The sequence below is a fragment of the Tachysurus vachellii genome, chromosome 9 (genome assembly GCF_030014155.1).
Source record: "Tachysurus vachellii isolate PV-2020 chromosome 9, HZAU_Pvac_v1, whole genome shotgun sequence".
Taxonomy (NCBI): Eukaryota; Metazoa; Chordata; class Actinopteri; order Siluriformes; family Bagridae; genus Tachysurus; species Tachysurus vachellii.
In genome coordinates, this window is record NC_083468.1 from 9,125,811 (window position 1) to 9,150,994 (window position 25,184).

Sequence of the window (25,184 nt, forward strand, 5' to 3'; positions counted from 1 at the left end):
CCTTTGTGTCCCAATCCCTCTAAGTGCGCTACAATATATATATATATATATATATATATATATATATATATATATATATATGTGTACATACTGTGTACATATATATATATATATATATATATATATATATATATATATATATATATATATATATATATACACACATGTGTGTGTATACATAGTGACGGCACAACATGCACCATCGCCTTTCAACATTGTTCTATCTGTCCTCCCATTACTACTTCACTACCTTGATGTCTCTGCTTTCCCATCTAAATTGACCCAGAGAAACTGCTGAGGATAAGGATGATGATGATGACTCCTGAACCCAACACATGCTGCAAGTCTCCTGAATGGCCCAAAAAAGACTGGGCACTGATTCCAATCCCCTTTCTCTCTTGGGATTCCCAACTCACTTGTTATGCCCTAAGTAATGTTGAGAGACTGTGGAAAGTTTAGTCACAGACCATATGTGTCTGGCCATGCAGTAAAGTTGATGTGTCCATGGCAACGTCCATGAGGTTCCCGCCATACTTGTGCAGATCTGGAGCCCAAAAAGGTAAGTGGCTATTATTAATTGAGTCAATCTTTGATGTGACCATTCCCCTTCTCTTAGGTCGGGATTGGCCAAGAGTTCCAACCAAAGATCCAGCTCAAAGACATTGCTAGCACTTCTGGACTCCTAGTTCACACCCTCAGAATGGATAAATGGCCCAGAGAGAAAGGGATGCCTATAAGTTGTCTGAAGTTGAGGCACCACCTAAGTTTGAACAGTCCTATATCTGTTATTTCTTCAGATCTCCGTACTTTAGATCTTGAAGTTTTGGCCTGGGGACAGAAGGAGGATGACTCAAATACTGCTGGGACCAGGTGCAATAGATTGAAGGTCAGAAAGAAGACACCACCCAAAATTATTTTCCGGCACTGACACAAGTGTCAGCCTGTCTAGTAGCTGTCTGTGTCGTGCTATTTAACCTTTATTTAACTTTTAGGCTCTTTCTTAACCTTAGGACTGTATATATCATATGGACATTTCTGTTTATGGGCAAATTTGTGGAAGATTACTTACCTACACAAAAGAGGAGCTGCTCTCGCTTCAGTGAATGGGAAAAGATAACTTTGTTCACCCCAAACTGGAGGAGCTGAGGAGAAATTACAGAGACTGCAGAGCTGGAGTGAAGGTTAAAGGCAGGCTAATGGCTAAGTGGTGGAAGCTCTTTGTTTTGTCAATTGTAATGGGGAATTTGAATTGTCTCACCAACAAGACAGAAGAGCTGGCTGCCCTTTAGACATTTCAGACACTGTGGTCATTGACACTAGAGCACCAAAAGAGACTGTGCTCCCTCCTGTACTGTTTACCCTACACAAAACTCTGAGCTCTGTTATTTTCAGAAATAATGGGACGACACTGTAATAGTTGCCTATGTCAGGTCAGGGATAGACAGGAGGGGAAGAACAGGAGCCTGATTGATGACTTTGTGAGGTAGTGTGCATACAACCAGAAGTGTGTATAAGACCAAGTACTGTAGATGGTATTGAATTTTTGTTGGGATAAACCACAATCACAACCTGTGTCCACACAAGGTGTTTACTGTGCTACTGTGTTTGTGAAATCTTATTTCTCTGTATGATTGCTACTGGACTGGAATTTCCTCCGGAATCAATAAAGTATCTGTCTGTCTGCCTGTCTGTCTATAACCTTAGAACCACTCACTTCTTAGTCCATCTAGGGCAGTGGTGTCCAATCTTATACGGAAAGGGCCAGTATGGTGCAGGTTTTCATTCCAACCAAGCAGAAGCCAAACCGGAGTCTAGTAAAAGCAAAGAACAACTGATTAAACAGGTGGAATTAGTTGTGGCTTCTGCTTGATTGGTATAAAAACCTGCACCCACACCAGCCCTTTGTGGATAAGATTGGATATCCTTGATCTAGGGCTTCTATACCAGAGAACCGAGTATGGGCCCCATAGCCATCATGGTCATCCGTTTCTCATTGCGCTACTCCTGATGTCAGCCCGGGGTCACGAGTACATCCTGGTGATCATGGACAATGCCACTTGTGGCCTTCAGTCGATGTTTTCACTCCAAGATGTCACAATGAATAGTTTTATTGTGACATCTTGGAGTGAAAACATCGACTGAAGGAGACTTCAGGTTGGAGTTATGTGATTTTAATGTGCCCATCACTAAACTGGGATAGGCTACTTTACTTCAGCCTGTTTTATATAAGCAGAACTAACAGACTTTCAAGGAGAGGTGTATGAAAGCTCTCAAAGTAGTTTGAAAATCGTGGTTCTTTCACTTCATATCAATGAGATCAAAGGTAACTAGTAACTAGCTACTTGAGTAGTTTTTTCATCTGATACTTTTTTATTCCTATTTAAGTAACCATTATGATTGTTACTTTTACTTGAGTAAATAAGGTACTTGTAGCTTTACTTAAGTACAGATTTTGAAAACTCTACACACCTCTGTTCGCTGACATGGTGGAGAGTTACTGTTATAATTTTGCAAAACAAGGAAGCAAAACAAGGAAGGCTCATGGCACCAACTGCACCTTCGGTCTTTTGATCCTAACACCTTGCTCACAACTTCATTGGGCTTTGTTTTAAAGTCCAAATCCCTCTTTTCCGATTAACCATTACCCCATCAGCAGGTATGTCTTTTATGTACTGTATACACTTCTATATATTTTTAAACATAGCTTCCATTCAATAATAATAATAATAATAATAATAATAATAATAACCATACTGTTGTGTTTTCATTCCTGCTTTCAATATATTATTACATTAGTGCCTATTGTCAATTTTAATACTCATATTTGCCAGAAGGATATACAATCAACATGTCTACCTAAATCTGACCTGTATTTGGACCTGTGTTGTGTATTTGGACCTGTGACCTGTGTTGTGCTGTTTCACTGTAAGTATAATTAAATGTCATGCACATAAAATGCCATGGCATAGAATAAAAAAAAACGAAAAAACTGTGTAGAGGCGATCACAGACATTTATTTTCCATTTCAACATCTTGCTCTCAGTAATGAGAGGCATTGAGCATTATTCAGTCACTGTTTATTTGGCATGTCAATCAGTGTGTAATTATGCAGAAAGATCCTTTTGTCAAGAGTTCCAGCAGAGAGAAAGACAGATAATTAACATCATTATCATGTAATGACAGATTTCATTCTTCTTCACATATAATTTTTTCTTGTTCTCTCTCTTTCTGTCTCTGCATTGTCTCTTTTACACATGTACTGTACTTTAAAAATAATAGAACCAATACTTACCATTACTGGTAATTAATTATTTTAGAGATTTTTATCATGGTCACTTTGTGCTTCATTGAAATATGTTTTGTTATTTCTAATAACTCACATTAATTATTATACAGTCAGTTGATGAATGTAATAAACTAACCTTTGATCTTTGCAAATTTAGAAATGTAATTATCTTATATCTAGAAGATAAGATCGGTATGTTTCACTACTCATCTCAGCAGCTACTTTAGTCTGAGCGAAGTTGGCAGGATTCCACAAATTTGTATCCTCCAAAGTCTCTAGATAGCCTTGTTAAGGGACCAAGGGGAACACACACTAAGAGAGAGACATCCACCCCAAAGACACCAAAACACAAGAAGAGCAACATAATTATTCTGTCCAGTAAAGTAAAGAGAGTTTAGAGCTCTAAATTGGAGAGACATAAGAACCATATAAAAACCTTAGACAGAAAAGTCATTGTTTGAGAGTGGAGTAAAAGAGGCCATATATGTCAAATTGGAAGATCCTTCTCTCAACAAAGGTGTATGTCTTGTCTCCTATTTTTCATGCTGCTCTTTCATCTATCCCAAGAAGATCAAGGCCTCTTCACAAGTTCACCAGGAAAGCGATACCTAAGGAGCCCCCATCCACTCTCATTCTCTGATCCTTACCCATAATACTTCAATACACTCTCTCCCTACTCTCCACCTCAGGGGTTATTACATGCTAACAATTCCCCTTACACCCTCCCCTTGTTTGCTTAAAAACCCCTTAACCCTGGGAAGGGTGGATCCTTGACCCTGGAGGATACATATTTGTGGAAAATCAGACTGATGATGCTGCTCTGAAATGCTTTAATCTAACTGGAAAGAATTCCAGTTGACATGACTTAACTTCCAGATTACCACAAGTGGATGACTGAGAATTTTCACAGACATACATATCTGATATTTACTAAAATTTCATGCTCTCCAACAACAAATAGGTAAAAAAGTAAGTTTTATATTAAAAATACACATTTTTGAATGAAGTGACGTTACTATGATTAGCTAGTTCTTTGAAAGTTCTTAATTTATTTTAAGTAGCTGTGCTCAAAGTTCACAATCAGCTTAAAAATCATAACATAGTGGATGGTTTCAAATGAAATTATAAAACATGTCTTACTAATTAATTTAGTTTACTTACTGTATTTTTCTTTTTTAAAAAAAAAAGGCAAGACAAAGAGGTGGCAATAAAATATGATCATTTCTGAAATGTTTTTAGTTTAAAAAAACTAAACTGTTTTTAGTTTCAGTTTAAAATCTAACTTGGATTCTCTCTTATACAGTGTATTTCCATATCATAAAAGAAACTTTCTCTTGTTGTACACCACACTTGCACTAAATCACTTGTCAAAAATACAGTAAAGGATGATTTATCTAACCATATCTATAGTATGTAATGCATATGGGTTTTGCAAGACAAAGCTTTCAAATAACTCTTTCAGAGTAATAGATACTCCCACCATAATAAATAATTTATTGCAGTATATTTTAGATTTAGGCATGCCTGAATACACAGCTGTGCTATTTTCTATAACCCTTTTGACAATAACATTGATCTTGCTCTCACTTCACAAGAAAGGATCAGTGACAGGTTGAAATCACACAACCAGCAGCGTGGCAATAGAAATGTCAGTTAGATGATCAGCATTTGCTCTGATATGAGCAAGACCAGAAAATTGGAAACTTGCCATCTGATGGACATTGAGACAACGCTTTCCTCCTCCTGTTTGTAGGATAATTGCATCTTTTGTATGATGAAAGGAGGCAGGTGGCACAGCCATCTGGAGCCAGCAGGTACAAGAGAATTTCTCAATCAAACCGACCAACTGAACAGCAGGCAAGAGGGAGTGGTGGAGTGAAAGGTGTGTATGTGAGCATTGCAATGTGTTATGTTTTACTTTTTGGCAGTCAACTGTCTCAACTCTTTCTAAAACATCATCCACAAGTCATTCAGTCTGTTAATTTGTGAACATGAAAATGGTGCTACAATAAAATCATACCAAAGCCAGACTTCTTAAGCAAAAAATGTTAAGGCAAGACTCAATGAGCTTCATGAACCTTATTTATTTATTTTCATGTACATTTTCATTTTCAGTCTCCTTCTTTATATTCGTTCTTAGAAAGGCAGAGGAATCAATTCCAAAGTGTTGCCAGATTAGACCCCTTAAATTAATGACTAGGTCAAACAGACCAAAAGCATGCATACACACAATATACACAATATTGTGTGTATGTAAATGTACTATATTACTACACATCATATAGTTGAAATGATGGCATTACTGGTAATGCTCTCCAAATGCACAAACAAACAATCAAACAAACAAACAAAAACATATGGAAGCCTCCTTGCTCATCTGCTTCTCTGGGGGCATGAAATGATATGTCCTCAATTATTGATGTCTCTGATCGATGTCTGAGCAATTGGTGGCCAAAGTAATTTGTTCCGGCACTTTATGTAGCCTAGTGTGAAAAAGACAACTCTATTATAAATTTATTTCAGTCAGACAACGGACCCTACAGTGATGAAGCGACGTGTATCTGTTCCATTTAACACGAGCACAATCGCAGCATTGAGCAGGAGTGGCGTGATATTAGGCGAGCGGCATGAGCAGACCCAATGACTGACAGGACGATGACAGACGAGAAATTTTTTAAGTATCATTTCTTTGTTCATTTATTTCTACAGTTTTTTTCACAAAAAGTTTTGTGAAACATTAACCTTATTCTACTATCCTAGCTTTACTTACATTTGTGAATCGTTATTCTCAAACATGAATAGCATTAAAACGAGTAATTGTGCATCCCTCACAGCCCAGCATTTGTACCACTGTATGTGTATTGCACTGACAACCCGATTTCACTGCTCTTGCCAAACAATAATAATGTCAGCCAATTATTGAGATGGCTGTTGTAGTTAGGCATACTATAAAAATTTATTTTGACAAAAAAATACCATGAAACAATGATATTTTCCATATGGTGAAATTTTTGTTTATGTGCACTTAAGACTCAGTTAAATGGTATAAATTCTAAATAAGTGTGATATGGCTCTTTGATTTATCCATTTGAATGTAGAAAAAAGCCTACTTGGTAGTCTTACAATACACTGATGTTTTAATGCAGTTTTGACATGAACATGCTTAAATAAAAGTTTACTTGGGTGTCTTTGGTCCAAAAATACAACATAGGGGCCCCTATAATTTTGTTGTGTTATTGCTCATATTACAAACCATATGTCTCCAGCCCTTCATTTGGGATGCTTTTCATGAACTGGCCCCCATGACAGACTAATTCAATAGCCCACATGAACGAGAGATGTGTGAATCCATTTTTCTTGTCCTCTCCGTGGACTCTAATGTCTTGTGGTGGAAATTTCTAATCTTAAGATGTTCATAAGGCGTTGTCCTTCTATGCTTTTACCCTGTGTGCGTCATGACCAGAGACTGACATCGTCATCAGTAGGTTTTGTTAAGATTATGACAAGGGACTGGGGACGAGTTGTCCATAAACAATGTCCAATACGTCCTCTAGAAGACCTTGGCCTGGTCAGATTAGCTTGGTCAGGAGATGCATGAGGTAATTTTGAGCCAATGATTGATGATGTTTTGCTTTTACATATCTTTGGTTTTCTTGAGTTCTGTCTATAAAACCTTGATGTAATCAATGATCTTGGCCCTTCATCCCTCATGCTACATGTGGAGTGTTGGGTCCTGCTGCGCAGCTGAGCACAATAAATTGTGTAACTTTTTTACTCTTGCTCGTGTCTACCAGTGTTATGCTTTATTCTTTAAATCTCTCTAACCTCGGAACGTCTACAACAATTTGGCATTGTCGGCAGGATTCCGCGCTTGAGAGTTGACTTCGGGGATTCCCGGGGAGGCTTGTAGCGCTCGAGCCTTGAAGGCTGTTAACTTCACCTCGAATCGCAAAATTGGCCATGAGCGTGAGAGGACTCGGGAGTTCACCGTGAGCCGCCTCAACGCCAGAATCATTTTATTTTAATTGTAAGGTTGTAAGGGTTTTTTACAGAGAACCCTAGTTAAATTCATTAGTGTTGAATCGTAAAATTATATTGTTGGTTGTCTCTGTGTAGAAAGGGCTGAAAAGACAGGATTTAGACCTGGATCTGTCGACAGGTCAGGGACCTGAATAGGCACCTAGTGCATGACCTAGAAATAAAAAGTAAAGTAATGGTGTCTTGTTTGCGAGGTTTTCAGAAAACCCGCCGCTAATAGCTGACGAGCTCGGCGTACACTCTCCGGAGAGCAAAGCAGGTTAGGGGAAAAAGGCCAAAACAAAAGATAAAGCACACACACATAGCAGAGAGAACAGGCTTTCTGACGCAGAGACTGTCAACAATAAACTAAGATAGTCATGGGCAACAGTAAATCTAAGAGCAAACTCAGTACAAACATAGAGTGTATCACTGGACCTAATGTGAATTTTATGAGAACTAATTATGGTCCTGATTCTGTGTCACAACTAATGTGGTGGGTGACGGAATGTGGCTTCCCAGACAGCGGCAGTTTTAGCCTGGAACAGTTAGACTTGCTGAGAGGTAACCTGATCCAAATTGAAAGAGATAATGCCAGGAAAAAAAAAAAAAAAAAAGAGAAAGAGGGTAGAAGTAAATTGGACAGCTTTTCAGATGTGGAGATCAGAGGCAGAGAAAAGGTTGAGAAAATCGCAATCTGCCCCAAGGAGATTATTTACACAGTATTTACAAAATACACAAAGTACATTAAGGAGCTCACAAAGTCTCCAGTGTCTTAAGTCTTTTTCAGATGATCCTGACCTGGATGGACCGCCTCCTCGACCCCGTCTGGCAGCGGCTTTGTAAACACAGGTGTTCACGGATTCAGGAACACACCCCCAACCGGAGCTAGCCCACACGGAACCAGAAACAAAGAGTCCTCCCATGGAAACCGTGAAGAAGTGCCCACTCCCTCCACCCTCCCTGCCGATCACGGATTGCACACGTCAGAGGGAGAAGCAGAAGGAGAATGCTGATCCTGGACCAGTTGAAGAAAAGGCTTCGACTTCAGAGGCCAAAGAGCAACTTCAGAGTGTGATTACAATGCCCATGGTGGAAGTAGCTGGACCAGATGGAGACCCCATGCTAGTACACTGTCCCTGGACACTAAAGGACATTGAACATGCTAATGAGCACCTCCCTGACCCAAGAGAAGTCGGGGGGGGAAAGTTCGGTGTGGAGTTGGAACGTTTTTGCAAGGAATTTCGTCCCACCTCACTTGAACTGAGGCGCCTGCTGGGAAGAAAACTAGCAGCTGACATAACGCAAATCGAGTATGTATGGCCGGATGAGAATCTGTGCATAAGGCATCCAGATCATGCGAACTCGAGGAATGCGGCATACTCTAATTTCATAATGGAATTACGTGAAGTGTGCAGGGAGGCTTTCCCAGCGAAGATGGATATGACAAAGATTGCGCTTTGCAAACAAGAGGACGGCGAAAACGTTGCGCAATATCTCCATCGCCTCACTGACATACACAACGCGCACAGCGGCCTCACTCCCCAACCTGATATGAGTGAGGGGGCAGTGACAGCATACGAGGCGCACTTTAGAAACAGCTTCATGAATGGACTGATTCCAGAAATAGCTGACAAGGTGAAAAACCTATGCATGAACATGGGACACTGGAAAACTGAGCCTCATTGAACGACATGCTCTGCATGCGGAGAAACTGCTCGCACAACACAAGCAGGAGCAGGAAAAGAAGAAAGAAGCACAGACACACAGAGTCCAGCTGACAATGATGCAAGCCGTGGCGGGGTCTCGAACACATTGAGGAAGAGGGAGATATCGAGGAAGAGGCAGAGGCAGAGGCCGAAGAGAGAGAACGGGAGACAGTGGATGTTTTATTTGTGGAGGACAAGATCACTGGGCAAGGGAATGTCCTAAGAAACACAACGAAGAAACTGCATGACAATCAGCATATCAGGTCAGGGTCGAGGAGGTCAGTCCTGAAGGTATGGGTGAGTCAAAATCTTTGATGCTTCGCAATGAAGAAACGCTTCAGCTAACCTCTGATTCTGACTTAAATGCTAAAGTTTTGAATGCAATTGATTTTCTTGAGAAGAAACATACTCCACAAGGCACATATGCAAAGTACAGTTTAGATGCCTATAAGCACATGCCAATACACACATTAAAAGTAGAAGGGACAGACATTGTGTTTTTAGTAGATTCTGGTGCAGGAAACTCTGTGATCAAAGCACATGATGAAAAAAATGAGTGGTAGATCCCTGAATTCAGTTGGAGCATCTGGGATTATCGTGAAAGAAAAATTTACAGCACTCTTAAGGTGTGTTGGAGTTAACCAACAGCCATTCACATTTTCTTTCGTGCTATCTGAATGCTGCCCTATGAATCTGATGGGCAGGGATTTGATTTGCAAATTGGGAATAAACCTAATTAGCACCCCAAATGGATTGAAAGTGTGTACAAGTCAAACAGGTGAATTTCAGGGCGTTAAGTGGACCCCAGACCTCTGTTGTATGTGTATGAGTGGGAACTCAGCACATCTGCTGTGAATTCAGTGAATCTAGCACTCACAGATAAGGCCCGTGATATTACTAACCCTACTCGCACACAATACATGGACACACATGATCTGCACTGCACAGCACACACACACATAGGGCCAGATGTAGTTTATGAACAAGAGTGGTTTGAAAAACAAAAAGAAGCTGAGGAGTTGTTGTTGAAGAATTTGTATTGGGACAATCACAGATGTACTGCAGAAGTGAGTCTGTCTAAAATACATGTAAAGCCGGGGAAGGCCCATCCGTTCACTATAGAGAATTCCCACCCACATGTGTCTCTAGCTAAAAGTGAAACAGAGAAGTGGGAAGATTTAGGAAAATGGACATTAAAGTGTGTTGAAGCTGGTGATTGGAAGCCCAGTTCAGATCCCACAGTGTTGTACAGTGAGAAAACTAAAACCTATTGCATGTCCTTGAATTGGGTAGCTTTTGTTGACAGAACAGTTGAGATAATGCCACAGGTAGACACAGATGTACTGAAAACAATGTGGCAGATGACACACATTTCTGGGGAAGACCCCCGATTACAAGCAGTTTGTTTAGCTGCAGTTTGTACAACAACAAGTAAAATTCTTGGGACATCTGATATCAGAACAAGACAAAACTATTGAGCAGAACAGAGTTGCAGCAATCCAAAACATCCCAAAGCCTAACACAAAGAAACAATTGATGTCATTTTTAGGCATGTGTTCTTATTGCAGGACCTTCATACCCAACTATGCAGTACTCGAGTCGCCCTTGAGCGCAATCGTTCATGGGAAAGGCCTACAGGCCCACAGTACACTGATTTGGACACCAGAGTCAGAAAAAGCCTTTGTAGATTTAAAAATGTCTCTAGAAACCACCCCAACATTAGGGATTCCAGACCCAGATAAGCCATTTGTGCAAACAGTGGATGAGAAAAATGGATGTATGACATCAGTGCTATTACAAAATCATGGGGGGAAATTAAGACCAGTAGCCTATTTCTCAGCTAAATTGGATCCAGTAGCAGCAGGCCTGCCAATGTGTTTAAGAGCAATAGCAGCAGCTGAGAAAGCAGTCAATGCTTCTAGGGATATTGTGGGATACAGTGATCTAACTCTTTAGTACCACATGCAGTGTCACTTCTTCTCTTGGAACAGAAGACAGCACATATGTCTGCAGCACGGTGGCTGAGATATCACACTATTTTGCTTGACATGCCAAATGTGAAAGTAAAACGCTGTACTGTATTAAACCCTGCAACTCTTCTCCCCACAGAAGCAGATGGAGAACCACGCAATTGTGTTGCAGTTGTAAATGACATTTGCAGTCCTAGGTCTGATTTGCAGGAGACCCCGTTGCAGAATCCAGATCTTGAGCTTTTTGTGGATGGATCAGCCTTCAGAGATCAGAAACTGCGTGGGGTATGCATTAGTTACAAAACACAAAACACTTAAAGCAGAATCATTACCAGAGCATCTCTCTGCACAGGCAGCCGAGTTGGTTGCTTTAATAGCAGCTTGCAAGTTGGCAAAAGACAAGATTGTCACTATTTATACTGACAGTAGGTATGCATTTGGAGTAGTTCATGATTTTGGTACTTTGTGGAAACATAGAGGTTTCCTGACTTCATCAGGTAAAGCGATCACGCACAATGGCCTGATATCTGAGCTCCTGGATGCAATCCTACTTCCAAAATCCATTGCTGTATGTAAGTGTGAAGCACACACTGGGAGAACTGATCCTATTTCACAGGGTAATGCCCAGGCAGATGCAGCAGCAAAATCAACTGCACAGAAAATTTCTGTGAATGCTGAAACTTTGTATATGTTGAAAATATGTACTCCCACAGCTGATCTCAAAGATCTTCAATCACAATCTACAGCGGAAGAGAGAGCCACTTGGAGAAAAACAGGAGTTGTGGTAAGAGATGGGGTTTGGTATAGCCCAGATGACAAACCATTCCTGCCAAAGAAACTGTTTCCATTCTATGCCAAATTGGTGCATGGGCAAGACCATGTGTCAAAAGGGGGGATGTATAACAGTGTCTCTAGATACTGGCCCACTAAGGGCTTTACTAACTATTCCCAGAAATTTTGTGAAAAATGTATAGTGTGTACAACAAACAATACTGGCCGAGGCGTTAAAGTCTCCCAAAGCGCCCATCCTCCGCCACAGCGACCATTTGAACACATACAGATGGATTTCATTGAACTGACACCCAGCGAAGGGAAAAAATACTGTCTGGTGATAGTGGATATGTTCTCTAAGTGGGTGGAAGCTTTCCCCACTTCCAAACAGGATGCAAGTGCGGTAGCTAAAGCACTCCTGTCTGAAATTATCCCTCGTTGGGGAATCCCTGACAAAATCAGTAGTGACAATGGAACTCCCTTTGTAAACCAAGCACTTCGACGGGTGGGAGAGTACTTGGGTATAGATCTCAGACAACACTGTGCATACCACCCTGCCAGCGGAGGGGCAGTAGAGCAAGAAAATGGAACACTGAAAAACAAATTGGCCAAATGCTGTGATGAAACAGGCCTATCATGGGTAAAGGCCCTCCCAATCGTGTTATTATACATGAGAACAAGAACCAGGGGGAGAGTCAATCTAAGCCCGTTTGAGATACTGTTTGGCAGACCTCCAAATACAGGAATTGAGCCTAGACACACACCCAGATTAACCACGAGCCAGTGTGAAGATGAAATGCTGTGTTATTGTGCAAACTTGTCCTCTATTTTGTCTCAAATCCATAAGCAGGTGAAGAAAGCACTGCCCAAGGTGATGCAAACAGATCTACACAATCTCAACCCAGGTGACTTGGTGGTGGTGAAGGATTTCAGGAGGAAAAGCTGGAGAGCCAGGAGGTGGCTTGGACCATTTCAGGTACTTCTGACCACGCAGACTGTGGTGAAGGTTGCAGAGAGCGACGCGGGTTCACGTTAGCCACTGTAAGGGGGTCCCTGAGCCAGAGGAGAAACCAGCATCCGACAACTGTTAAGTAGAACGAAAGGGAGCATCAGGGCACACGGTGACCTGCTAGTAACCTCACCCGTGAGCTCCAACTGACTCTCTACGACACGTAAAGTGTCTGAGTCAGAAGAAAACAGAAGAAACACCGGTATAGCACCTACTCTCCAACACTGAGAAGAAGCAGCGTCATCTGAAAAGAGTAACATCGACACACACACAAATGTGAACACAAATGTTAATGAAATTAATAAGATTAATAAACTAAGTGAGAGAGGTAAATGTGACACTTTCGATAGTAGACGATAGTAGACGGCTATACTGTATTACATACTGACTACGGCCCCAGACTGACATACACACACACACAAAGGTCTGACTTCAAAGGACGATTCAAATAGGCAAGGTGGAAGCTCCTGTGAAGATGAGGAGCCTTGTTAACTATCACCCTAGAATCCTAGGGACCATTGGCATCTTCATGATCTGCCTGTTAATAAAAGAGAATTCAGAAAAAACTCCAGAAAATCCCACTTCTATTAGAAGTTGCAGAGATGTGTATGAAAACACTTACTGGCAACTCGCCAACTACACTGCCAAAATGATCACAAATGAGTCCTGTTATGTGTGCATGATGGTCCCCACATCTGCAAGCAAACACACAAAGATTCCCATGAAAAGTAATGGTAGTGAACTGAAGGCCATAGCTCAATACTGTAAAAGTTCTTACTGCATGTTTAAGCAAGATGGGTATGGAGTGCCAAATGGTACCCATTTAAGTCGTGATAAATTCACCAGCCTCCCTATGGTGTGAAGATGGAGGACCTGGGAGGACTGGTTTAACTAATGCCACTATATGTCTACGGACTCTAATGAGTGTGTTGAAACGAACACCCAAGGTAAATCAAACGAGAATTAACCAATTCATTGCACAGCCTCCTCCTAAATTAAACTACACACACTGTTTTGTAGGAACAGGAAACATACCATTAGGTAATATTGCCAGCCAGTGATGCACTCACTTATATTACCCATATTCGGATGACGGGACCTGCCCACAGGCAGAGTGTTCCCTTATTTATCCATCTGACACCGGAACACTACTCAGGGCTGACGATTGGTATTGGATCTGTGGTAAAAATGTGTATTTGGCCTTACCCCATAACTGGGGTTGAGTATGTACTTTAGCAAGGTTTAAGTACCCTGGTGTGGTCATACTTCACTCACACTCACCCATAAAGCGGGCCAAAAGACATTTCCGATGATGATTTTCCCCCGCCAGAACATAGACTAAAAAGTAAACTAAGTAAATTCTTTGATTCCATCTTCCCACAATATGGGATGACTCAGGTCTGGAATCAACTAGAAGTCTCACATTATCGGCTTGCCACTTATATTAACTCCACTAATCGGGCCGCAGAGGGTATCAAACAAGGACTTGCCGCCCTTAGATTACCTACAACACAAAATAGAATAGCCTTAGTGTTACGACCTTTTTGGGAGTGGTCTAGGGTAAGGAGTAACATTTTATGGCTGTGGTGTTCTTTTGTGGGTGTGGTAAGCAAAGAACTGCAGGGACACAATATAACCATGAAATGTGGTTTATTGCCAAAAAAGAGAGATAACGGGACAACTCTAACCAAAAATATTAAAAGGTTAAACCAAGAGAAAATGAGACGGTAGTGACACCAAAGAAAATTAAGAAAAATAACAAAACCAATACTAACTCTTCAACCCTCTAACCTATCTAATGAAAATAAACTTGAAACAAAAGTCTTCAGTGCCGAGCGCCGTATACTTCCCTACTCTATCCTACTTAACAAAACATACAGGGGGCATACACCTCTTACCTAGTGTGTCTAACATCGAGTTACCTACGTGAGGTGCTATGGAAGTCGCGCGACATCTTCCCTGTCCCACTCCCTCTGGTATAACAAAAATGAACAATAAGGAGCAAAAGCTCCTTAGACCAAGAGAGGAACTGCGACCCCAATGTTTTTAAGGTAACAGTGTGATTAATTATTATACATGCTGAATAGCGTGCAACAATAGCAAAAAAAAAAAGGAAAAGCGGAAGGGTTTCCCCTTTTTTGAATTAGCATACACCCTACGTAGCTTGGCAACCACAGCACAAGGCAAAACGGAAGTCTCTCGTCGCTTCTTTCCCTGGCGCTTTTATATCCGCCGGCTGAAGTTCATTGCCAGCAGATAGGTCAAGCCGAGGGAGGATTGACGTCCCCGAGCCAATCAGGACTCCCAGAAGTGTCTAAGAGTGAGAGACGAGAGAGAGAGAGACAAAACACCAGCAATCCCCCAAAACAGTCTTAGGGACGTAACACTTAGATGTTTTATTAGCTAAAGAGGGAGGTGTATGTGCCATGATAGGAGATCAATGTTGCACCTTCATTCCCTCTAATGATGACAATCATGGGTCTATCTCCGATGCACTGCATGATATGCATAAAGTAGCAAACCAAATGAAACGAGATGAACACAGAGATAATAGTTGGGGACTTTGGTATACACTGTTTGGACAGTGGACTCCCTATCTATCAATGATAATCCCAGTGAGTGTGGTAGTGATCTTATTATGTTTGTTTGGCCCTTGTGCATATAAATGCGTCCATCACATCATAATGTCCAACCTAACGACCAAACAACTTCTGAAACTAGACGATGTTGACAATGATACAGAATGGATTCCTCCATTCGACGATGACTATTTCACTGAATTTGACCAGACTGATCCAGAAAACAGACAAAGATGAATACGGACAGTAGAGACTTTTTGACTTGTAGAAAAGTTACAATGAGATAGATGTTTAATGCTTTGCCTTTAACTGCATTTCTGTTTGGGTTCTGTCCCCACAAAAACAGCGTATTGTCCACTGAAGTTCATGCATTTTATGACACGTTCATGAAAAACCTTACAAGGGAAATGATATGCTGATGTGAGATTATACATGATTAAACTTAGCCTAAGCCATATGAGAATATATTCATAACTGATTAAGTGATACTGATTAAGCAAATGATTAATAATACTGTGGATCAAGTAGTTGTAATTATTAGTAATAGCATATATTATTTAGAGTCTAGATTTGGTTACAGATTAATGATTATTGAAATTTTTTGTATTGTCCCAGGGACAAAAGGGGGGAATTGTGGTGGAAATTTCTAATCTTAAGATGTTCATAAGGCTTTGTCCTTCTATGCTTGTACCCTGTGTGCGTCATGACCAGAGACTGTCAACATGACCAGAGGCTTGTCCACTTAGAATCCGGGAGCTTGCTTTGTGATTTCTACTGACCTAAACGCTCTCATGCTGTTGAAGGCAATTATGAGGAAAAACAAACATGTTGTCGCTAAACTCAGTCCGCACTTGTTAGGCTGTATTCCTGCCAAGAGTCTGACTCTTGTTCCTAAACTTTAGCTTCAGGAGGTCACTTTGTTATTTCTGACCTCTGAGGAGCTCAATGTGGGCAATGGGGTGCAAGCAGCAGTCAAATTGCCTCCACAAAACTCCTGGAGGTGATCACACATGCTGTTACTAAACTTAGTTTGGATAGGCCTTATGAAAGGTTAGAGTTGTCCGCTCTGATCTTGACAATCGCTATCTAACTTCCTATCGCCTTCCACCACTATGCAGGTGTTTCCTTTTTTTTCGCAGACCTCCACACTGAGATGTCGAGTTTGTGGAATGTTCTGTATTCTGTCTATTTTTTCAGCCATTGCCACTGCTGATTATTCAGCCATTGTGAGTATGGGTATGCAGCAATGTCCAGATTAGAAGAGATGCCTACAATCCAGCAGGTTACAGTGCATTTGGAAATCTCTTTTTTTGTTTATTTTATATATTTATTTACATAGATACCATTTTATTTATGCAAGATGGTCATCATTAGATATGACAGAGCCACTCCTGTCTATTGGTGTATAAACGCGCACACCGCACTCCCTTACCTAGTATCCTGTTAGCCAGCATCCAGTCTCTGGAAAACAAGCTCAACGGCCTCAGGGCAATGGTCAATTTCCAGAGGGACATTTGGGAATGCAACCTTCTCTGCTTCCCATGCGCGATGCTCTGAGATCCTGCTCCACAGCCTACAACACGGGGCTCACCACCGGAGACATGGACGAGTACAAGTCTGTGTCTTACAGTGTGCAGAGAGCATTGAAGGAAGCAAAGCGGCACTACGGGGGAACTAGAGTCACAGTTCCAACATGGTGGCTCTAGGAGCCTGTGGCAGGGACTAAGGAACATCACAGGCTATAGAACACCAGCTTCTAGAATGGGGAATGTGGATGCTTCTCTGGCAGACCAGAGAACATCTTTTACGCTCGTTTCGAGGCTGCAGCTAACCACACTAGCGGCACAAACAGATTGCAAGCTGAGAGGAGAGGTAAACAATTTCACCATCTCGGAGCATGATGTGAGGAGGGCATTCAGGAGAGTGAACACCAGGAAGGCAGCAGGACCAGATGGCATCACAGGTCAGGTTCTGAAAGCCTGCTCTGACCAGCTAGCACCGGTGATCACTGAGATATTCAACCTCTCACTGGAACAGTCTGTTGTCCCCTCATGCTTCAAACAGTCCACAATTTTTCCTGTCCTGAAGAAACCACAGCCTGCCTGCCTCACCAATTACCGCCCTGTAGTCCTGACCTCAGTAGTGATGAAGTGCTTCAAAAGACCGGTCAGAGACTTTATCACTGCATCACTACCAGACATACTGGATCAACTACAGTTCGTGTACCACCAGAACCACCCTACTGAGGATGCCATTGCTCATCTTCTCCACACTATGATGAGCCCCCTGGACTGCAGAAAAGGGAATTATGCAAAAATGCTGTTTGTGGACTACAGTTCCCTCCATGCTCACCTTTAATTTGGAGGTCCTGGGACTCAGCCTACTGCTGTGTCAATGGATCTCCAACTTCCTGACAGACAGACCACAAGCTGTACGGGTGGGCAAACACACCTCATCCACCCTCACCGTACACATATGACTGTGTAGCCACTTCCAACTCCATCAACATCATCAACTTTGCTGACGACATTGTTGTGGTGGGCCTGATCTCCAACAACGATGAGACGGCCTACCTACAGGAGATTAAAAACCTGGCGAGATGGTACCATGAGAACAATCTTCTCCTGAACATCAGCAATACTAAGGAGTTGATAGTGGATTTCAGCATGAAGCAGGAGCAGTCATACCAACCGCTAAACATCAACGGGACCCCAGTGGAGAGACTGGACAGTTTCCCGTACCTAGGTGTTCACATCACACAGGACCTGTCTTGGCCCGGCAGCGTCTGTACCATCTGAGACTCTTAAGGTACTTCAAACTACCCTCTCAGGTGCTAAAGACTTTCTACACCTGCACTATTGAGAGCATCCTGATGGGTAGCATCACTTCCTGGTTTGGGAACAGCACCATGCAGGACAGGCGAGCCCTCCAGAGGGTTGTGCGGTCAGCTGAACGTACGATCCACATCGAGCTTGATGATCTGCAGGACATCTACAGCACGCGGTGCCGGACCAGGGCCAGGAAGATTGTAAAGGACCTCAGCCATCCCAACAATGGACTCTTTTCTTTGTTGCATTCAGGGAAACGCTTCCACTCACAGAGAGAATGAGGAGAAGCTTCTTCCCACAGGCCATTTAGAGTCTAAACTAGGAAACACCCAGGATCTAGTACTGGACCTCTCCCTCCATCTTCACTGTTTTTCTGCACACCTTTTTTGCACTATGACACTTTAACTCTGGACTGTCACTTTAACTCTGGATTTGTACAGCACAGTGCCACTTTATACACACCATACTGCACAGAGACACTTTAAGGACAATCATTAAAACTATATGTTTTTATGTATATACATTATTTTTCACATATATTTTCATATTTTCATATTTGATATAGTTTATACTTTTTAAACTTTCTAGTTTCCATTCTAGGGGCGTGTCACCGTCGCAGGACTCTTTCGATGGACACCTCGGGCTGGGGCGCGGTCTTGGATGGCCGCCCTGCCCAGGGCCTATGGGAGGGCCCCTGTCTCTCGTGGCACATAAATTGACTTTCTGCCACACCTCGAGGTCTGTCATGTCCTAGTGCAGACAGACAGCACCGTGGCAGATTCTGCTCTGGGCAGAGACCAGGTTTCTTTCGCTGAGAGCGGTTCTTATCCCAGGGCATGTAAATCGGGAGGAAGACTTCCTGTTGAGGCAGGCGCTGAGGCCCGGGGAGTGGCGTCTTCACCCCCACATGGTGGAGCATATATGGCAGATTTTCGGCCGTGCGGAAGTGGATTTGTTCGCTCTCCGAGGAGTCGACCCACTGTCCGTTGTGGTTCTCCCTCTCTCGTCCGGACCCATTGGGCCTGGATGCCCTGGTATAGACGTGGCTGAGGCTCCGTCTGTACACCTTTCCCCTGGTAGCTCCCGCAAGTCCTAGCCAGAGTGTGCCACGACCTGTGCAACCTTCTCCTAGTTGCCCCTAGTTGGCCCTCTCGAGTTTGGTTCACGAACCTAGTCTCCACTAGAAAAGGGAAAACTAGTGGAACGAAGATATAGACTTAAAGGCTGAAGAATAATTGGATCAAGAACTGAAGAAGGGGGGCATGGTGGCTTAGTGGTTAGCACGTTCGCCTCACACCTCCAGGGTTGGGTGTCGATTCCCGCCTCCGCCTTGTATGTGTGAAGTTTGTATGTTCCCCCCGTGCCTCGGGGGCTTCCTCCGGGTACTCCGGTTTCCTCCCCCGGTCCAAAGACATGCATGGTAGGTTGATTGGCATCTCTGGAAAATTTACCGTAGTGTGTGATTGCATGAGTGAATGAGAGTGTGTGTGCCCTGTGATGGGTTGGCACTCAGTCCAGGGTGTATCCTGCCTTGATGCCCAATGACGCCTGAGATATTAGTTTGGATAAGCAGTAGAAAGTGAGTGAGAGTGAGAGAGAAGAAGAAACAGATTTGGAAATTGAGATTTTATTGGTTGAGCTAGTTTATAGAGATAGAAGTGGAGTAGAAGGGAACGAGATGCTGTGTCAGGGCTGACGCTATGGGAACGCTTCTGTGAGGAAGTTGTGTCTGAATCTCTGTGTGCAAACATGCCAATTTAATGGCTCGGGAAGGACACGTGACGGAGTGTTTACGCACCAGTAAGACCCAGATAAGGGCCCTCCCATAGACCCTGGGCAGGACAGCCATCCTAGGCCGCTCCCCAGCCCGAAAGCGAGGTGTCCGAAAGGTCCTGCGATGGTGACACGCCCCTAGAGTGGGACCCAAGGCCAGAAACCGGGGTCTTACCACATAAGTAGGGGACGAATGTGAAGCAGACCCAAAGGGATAACGTTGGCTGCTTCCAACATGAGGCAGAGCACCCTCTGTGCCTCGGCGACAGAGAGGCCTTGGCCTAGCCGAATAGTTTTCACAGCTGGCAAGATGGAAGCCACCCAAGCGGGAGACAGATGTGCCCGCATCGTGGGGGAGTACCAAACTAGCCCCAGAAAGGTGGTTCTCTGAAAAGGAGAAAGCACACACTTATCTGGGTCCAACCTGAGGCCTAGAGACCTCATATGGGCAAGCACAGCATCTTGATGACCGGCCGCCATAGCCTTTGACTGGGCCAGAACGAGCCATTCATCCATGTAATTCAGTACATGGATGCCCCGGAGACACAACGGTGCCAGGGCAGCATCCATGCACCTTGTTAACGTGCGTGGTGAAAAGGGCTAGGCCAAAAGGAAGAACACAATACTGGTACTCTTCGCCCCCCAAAAGAGAACCTGAGGAGCTTCCCGTGCTCTGGCAGGACACCTATGTGAAAATAAGCGTTGACAAGGTCGATCGTCACAAATCAGTCCTTGGACCTGATCTGGGACACGATAACCTTGAGCGTGAGCATCTCGAATTTGTACGTCTTCAGAGTACAGTTCAGAGCCCGGAGGTACAAAATTGGACACAGCCCCCCGTCCTTCTTGGGGACGACAAAATATCGGCTGTAGAAGCGTCCCCCTCTGGGAGGGGAAAAACTCTAAGGCCCCTTTCCTCAGGAGTGAGAGACGTTCCTCTTGGAGGAACACCGCCTGGTGCCTGCCAACAATCGTGGGCAGCACACCTTGGAAGTGCGGAGGACAGGTGGAGAACCGGATGCTGTAGCTTTTTCCTACAGTATCCAGGACCCACTGAGACACACCTGGCAGAAGTTTCCACACTGCCATGGCTGTCTGATAGTGGTGTCAACCTCGCGCAGACCTCCCGAGTGCCCTGAACTAGGCAGGTGCCAACTCAGGGAGCTCCATGCAAGGAAGAGGAGCAGGCACAGACCCTGCTGCTCCCCAAAACTCTGGAGGCGGTGTGGCAGGCAGTAGAGGGGGCCTTCCTGAATAGGATGCTCCTAGGAACCCCAGCCCTCGAGCATCAGGGCTCCTTTGTAGCCCGCCTGGCCGAGATGACGGACCTAAGGTCCCCCTCACCTGACGGGACTGGGCCCGGGTATGCCGACCGGCCTCCCTAGTCTTAGACGGGGGGGCGCGGGCACCCACACTAACCCTTTTTACTGCCCTGAGTGAGCTAGGAGAGGCTTTGGTGCGGCTGGAAGATGGCCCAGGCTGCTCGCCGTGGTGGGGGAGAAACTCTCTGAACGCTGCCGACTGGTGTTTTGCCTCCTGATGCCTGTCGATGACAGTACTCACTGCGTCGGCGAACAAGCCCTGAGGTGAAACCGTGGCATCCAGGAGAGAGGACTTATCCTTATCTTTGATGTCAGTTAAAGTGAGCCACAGGTGCCTCTCCGTGGCAACCAGCGCAGCCATTGAACGGCCTATGGAGCGGGCCGTCTGCTTTGTGGCACGGAGTGCAATGTCAGTGGCTCGGCAGAGCTCAGACACCACCTGAAGTTCCAATCCCTTGCCACCGTCGAGGTCTGTAAGCAGGTCAGCTTGGTAGGCCTGCAAAACCACCATGGTGTGCAGGGCCGCACATGCTTGACCTGCTGCTGTTTAGGCCTTACCCACAAGGGCTGAAGTGGTTGTACATGGTTTGGATGGAAGGGCAGGGTTCCTCCATGCGGTTGATGTAGGTGAGAGATAGCCCGCAAGCGTCTCTTCAATCTTAGGCATCGCCCCATACCCATGGCTTTCAAGCACTATAATGGCCGAAAAGTCAGACATGGCAGGGCAAAAAACGCGCTGAAAATGGACTTCTCCATCACCTCGACACCTCAGCATGGAGGTCTGTGAAAAATGGCAGCCGTCTGCGTGAAGGTGGCCTGTGGCCTGAACTCAGAAAGTGGTCGTCTAGCTTAGAACGGACAACACTAACTTCCTCTTCTGGCCAATCTAATTTTAATCTAGACACAGCATGCGTCACCGCCTCGAGCTCCTCAGAGCTCAACGTGGAAAGTGGCATGCTCACTTCCGGGTCGGGGGAGAAATCGCAGCGCGAGCTCCCGAAACTGAAACCGAGTGAAGGGAGTTAGGGGAGAGGGAAAGAGAAAGGGAACCCGTCTCTTGCTCCGTTTCTGCTAACTCAACCTGCGAACCCCATGATCGAAGCCACCACGCCGCCTCGGCGGACACGGGACTCGAATCTCGAGGCGCAGCTGAAGCTGAAAATACAGCTAGGCGGGATCGGAGAATACGCCGAGGGAATCTCTCACAATGCACGCAACCGGCACCCTCGAGAGCTGACCGCGCATGCTCCTCTCCCAAACAACGCAAAGAGAGTGTGTGTCGTCCCCCATGATAAAGCGGGGGCATGGATGCATGCATCTCTTAAAATGCTTAGATTGCAACATATTTTTTCTCCCCCTTTTTAGACAGGACAAACAATTGACACATATACACAGAGCGCTTCCTGAAGACAAAAGAAGCTGGAGTAGTGTGACGTAGATGCCCTTATATGGACTTGCTGGCACGTAATCACTCTGTCACGTGTCCTTCCCGAGCCATTAAAATGGCGTGTGTGCACACAGAGCTTCAGACACAACTTCCTCACAGAAGCGTTCCCATAGCATCAGTACTGACGCAGCATCAAGTTCCATCAAAAGGGAACCCTAAGCACACAGCAAAGCTAACAAAGGAGTGGCTATGGGACAACTATGTCCTATACTGTACTTGAATCCAATTGAACATTACCTGAAAATGGCTGTACACCGACTTTTCCCATCCACGGAGTTTGCAACCTCCTGCAAAGAAAAATGGGAGAAACTGCCCAAAAATAGGTGCGTCAAGCTTGTGGCATTATACTCAAAAAGACTCAAAGCTATAATTTCTGCCAAAGGTGCTTAAACAAAGTATTGAGCAAAGGCTGTGAATACTTATTTACATGTGATTTTCTTTGTTTGCACATATTTTTTGGATGCACTGTGCAGTGCTGCAAACAATGACAGATTTGCAGGCATAACAAAGCAATGTGCTAAAGGAGCTCATCTGAGATAAGAAAGGAATCCTGATGCCCAAGGGCTAGGGTTTCCAGGGATGTCCCTTTAGTGCCATCTCCACTGCTGTCTTCCTTGCCACCACATGTGATTTGGATTTCACCCATGACCACCCATGCTCCTGCTACTTATGTGTCACGGCCTTCCGGGTTTGCCCTTGAGTGATTCTCTGAATTGGGTGCCCTTCAAGTCCCCCAAACTTACTTCAAAGTTTTTCAATTGAAGGAAATCACAAAATGCATTTTAACGCTGTCAATTAATAGAACCAGGTGCCTTTGCATTATAATGCAACACAATTGCTTTTTTTAATTTTAATTTAAAGATAATGAGTTGCCTAAGTAGTAGACAACAAGCATGTTTGCATGTCCTCACTAACCATCATTACATTTTCATTGAATATCAAACAAATAAAAACTGCAATTACTACCAAAAGGTTGCTGCTAATATAATCATATGTTGGTCTACTTTAACTAAAATATACATATAGAGATACATAAGATTGTCAGGCTCAACATTTCAACTCTGTTGTATGACTAAATGATAGTAAACAATGGTTTAAGAAGAATTAAATAATAGTTTTGCAAAACATTAAACTTGTATGATGTCCTAAATGCCATGTGATGCTACTGTCTTAGCTAAGTATGGAGTTACAGCTACTGTTAGCCAAAAACCTCAACCCCGTCACATTCAACACCGTCACATTTTTTATTATAACAGGGTTGAATCGTTGTGACAGGGTTGAATGTTTGACACTTCTTAGTAGTCTACTCAATTGTAGACTTGTTGTATTGTGATGTGAACTGTTAGAAATAAACGATTATGGTATTTTATGTTCAATATTTTCAGACATCCCAATGGCAAAAACAGCAGCAGAAAGGCAGAGACAGTACAGAGCAAGAAGAGATGCAGACGCAGAGAGAAGGGAAACATACTGTATCTCAGGAGTGAGCGTGAAAGGTGGAAAAGAGACACAGAGGCAGGGAAAAAGAAAAAAAAATAAGCGATGTGGGTGACATAGCTAAACGACATAAGCGAAAGATGTGGAGGGATGCTAAAAAAAGACAGAAGAATAGGGAAGCTTTGAGGAATAACGACACCCCTTCACAAAGTCCGGATAATCAAAATGAAGGGCAACCTAGATCTGGGTCCTCGAGGTCAGTTGTAAGGAGTTAATTTAGATTAGATTGTTGAGTGTAAGTTAATTAGATGAAGTATAAGTTAGTTAGATGAAGTGTAAGTTAGTTGGATGAAGTTGAGTGTAAGATAGTGTGTGTTAGAGAGAGTAAGTGTATACTGTAAGTGTATACAGGGGTTTGTCCATGTGAGATTTTAAATGTTGGCTGCAGTTTTGGTAATTATTTATTTTAATAATTTAATAATAATAATAATAATAATAATAATAATAATAATAATAATAATAATAATAATAAATTTATTTATTTATTTATTTATTTATTTATTTATTTATTAATTATTTATTTATAATAAATAAATAAAAAAAATTGTTTCAGGCAACATTTGGAGGGAAAGAAACAATCCCGAAGAGCAAGAAACAAACTGCACAAAGAGATAGCACAACTCCAACATGCACTCACAAAGGAGAGGAAACTTAAAGAATAGTACAAAAAGAGGCTCCAAAAAGTGGCGATCAGCAAAACAAAATGAATCCAAAGACCGTGAACTGGTGAAGAACTGTCCTGTGAACAGCAGAATCAGAAAAACATTACTACTTCATGAAGCACTCATTTCTGTCATCAAGAGAAAATACCAGAATACCAGAAATGAAAGAGATGAGCAAATCTTAGCCAAGGTTACTGTGGGAAAGATTGTCAAAAAGTATAGGCTGCAGAGATGGTCAGAACAGGTGTTGGGGTTTTCAAAGAAACGCAGAAACCTTTTGAAGAGCAAAAGCCTGGCCAGTTTTACCAGAAAGA